This window comes from Parasteatoda tepidariorum, chromosome 5 (genome assembly GCF_043381705.1).
Source record: "Parasteatoda tepidariorum isolate YZ-2023 chromosome 5, CAS_Ptep_4.0, whole genome shotgun sequence".
Taxonomy (NCBI): domain Eukaryota; kingdom Metazoa; phylum Arthropoda; class Arachnida; order Araneae; family Theridiidae; genus Parasteatoda; species Parasteatoda tepidariorum.
The window spans coordinates 9,529,687-9,532,268 of NC_092208.1; the positions used below are offsets into that span (position 1 = coordinate 9,529,687).

Here is a 2,582-nt window from a genome sequence, read left to right on the forward strand (position 1 = left end):
GTAGGAGAAAAAATGCAGTTTTTGAAGTTTATCTCTCCCTCGCAATCCCTCATATAAAGAAATGAAATTTTTTAAACTATTATTTGTGAATGGTAAAATGATGCACTGGATAGTTTTATCTTGTACTAAACTACCCAACCTAGTCAACAAAATACTGTTTTCTTTCATTTTAGCCTCCACATCTGAATAAGAATTAAACGCTGCCCCTTTTGAGTCTACCATGGTAGGAGGGAATTCTGCGTGTGCAAAATAGAAGTTTATTTTTTTAACCGAAGAAAACAACACTTTTCGAAGAGAACAAACTACACTTTCAAACAACTCGAGTAGAAAGAATATAACACTAACCCAGAAACTGTATGTCCAGAGCTTGCACACAATCCTCTTTGTTAGACTTGTTGCGACTGCGAAATATAAACGGATTTATATTAATACATATACTACAGGCTATATATTTATATAATACAGTATTTTTACTCAATCTAAGAAAAGTAATTAATTGTACATTTAGAATTAAATGTACACTGTCTAATGGAGAATAATTTTAGAAAAAAAAAAAGATATTTTATAACTTTGGTGTACTTAAATGAATCCTTACATTTATAATACAATAGTTAGTATTAATAAGTGAGGCTGTAAAAGGATGTACAGTAAATGAGGGAGGGGGGAAAAATCCTGAACTGCACCATAAAAGAATTAGAGAAAAAAGAAAATAACACTAACCCAGAAACTGAACAGCCAAAAGTAGTATTTTCTTCCTTTGCAACAGTTCTCCTAGACTTATTGCGACTGAAATAAGTAAATTTATATGTAATAATATATCTTTACGCATACATATATTTATTACGAAGTCTTCTTATACATTCAAACAAAGGCAATTTTTACAGTTGGAACAATTGTGTCTAAAAATATTTAAAGAGTACTCGATTCACTCTTAACTGTGGCATCACGGAATGCTTCCTCACACAATACTATGATAAACTACTTAGTAAAATGATGAAACATAAATTAGGAAATTTCTTATCTACACCTTCAAAGAATTAGAGAAGAAATAAAATAAAACTAACCAAAAAGCTGTATCCTCAGAACTTGCATTCTTTTTATTGGCAACTATAGTACAATTCTTTCTGTTGGACTTTCTGCTACTGAAATAAATAAATCCACATGTATAAATATATATAAGCATACACATATATAAACTATGTGTATATATAAAAAGTCTTCTATATCTAATAAAAGCATCAAACGGAATATTTTTATAAAAATATATTTAAAAAAACTACTGCACATATTCGTGACTTTGGCATCAATAAATGCTTCTTTACATCTATAATGCAATAAAAAACTACAAAGTAAATGATTAAACAGAAATGAGCAAGGTCCAAAACAATACTTTGAAATTATTGGAGAAAGAAGAAAATATCACTAACACAGAAATTGTATCTTTAGAATCCGCATTCTCTTCTTTTGTAACAGCAGTACAATCCTTTGTCTTAGACTTTTTGCCATATACAGAGGCAAACCTATATATAAGGTGGTTTCATTTTATAAACACAATCAATTGTAGATGTAGAACTAGCAAATAAGGTTAATGGAGAATATTTATAAAAAGAAACAAATATTTAAACAAAACTGGATTTGTTCTAGACTTTTACAACATTAAATGCTTCCTTATATCTATAACACAATGCAGAGCAATGAAATAGAAAGGAGAACTTTTAAAGAAAGGAAGAAAAGAAACTTACTAAAAAACCGTGCGGCCAGTATTAGCTTACTCTTCTTTAGCAACAGAACAATCCAATCCCTTTGGACGTGCCACTTCCGCACACCTATAATACAAAACAATCGCTCTTAGCCAGAAAATATAAAATCTTGTCATAAGCCCAGACCTGATGATACAAAAAAGCAACCAAGTCATTTATCAATTCTCAAAGAATGGAGTAAAAACATAAACTTAATAAACTACACAAAAAAACATAAAACATCACTTACAACGATGAAAATTTCAGTCTTTACATCCTCTTCTAGAAAGGAAAAAGTAAATAAATCATAGCCTCTATTAAACCTTAAAAATGAGTAAACAAATCACATATATAATATAAATACCTTCGGCCAACAAGAGTCCAACTTGAATTGCTGTTACAATTAGCCTCACTATGCGATTCAGTGGAAAAATAACAGACGTGGATGCTTCAACTGAGCTCAAATCCTTGACTTTATTCGTTTGACAGGGAAGATCAGAACCCTAAAATTATTATCACAATATAATTATTATCACAATATCTAAAATTATTATCACAATATAGATTAGAATTAAAATAATGGATTAATATAAACGTGATTAATCTTAATCATTTTGCTTATTATTTGGATTAATGAAAAATATTTTGGTTATCAGCCTTACTAGCAATAAGCTAAATACCACATGTTTAAAATTAAATTGTGTTACCGAACTTGCTTTGCTGACAAGAGCAAATTATTAAAAAAATAGCACCAAAGGTTCAAAAGCTATTTACGTCTTTAAACTCTCTTTGAAATGGCAGAATAAAGTTCTGGCTTTCTCTCCGCCTTAGATGCCTCCAAGT

General features: G+C 29.8%; 1 long non-coding RNA gene across 1 annotated transcript; it reads right to left on the reverse strand.

Moving 5' to 3' along the window:
* Nucleotides 1–274: 274 nt before the first annotated feature.
* Nucleotides 275–1,142, reverse strand: LOC122271189 (uncharacterized). The gene is made up of 3 exons (XR_006226234.2): nt 1,065–1,142; nt 721–786; nt 275–401 (listed from the first exon to the last, which is right to left on the reverse strand). It is a non-coding gene; the product is annotated as an uncharacterized lncRNA (long non-coding RNA).
* Between the last annotated feature and the right edge of the window lie 1,440 nt (nt 1,143–2,582).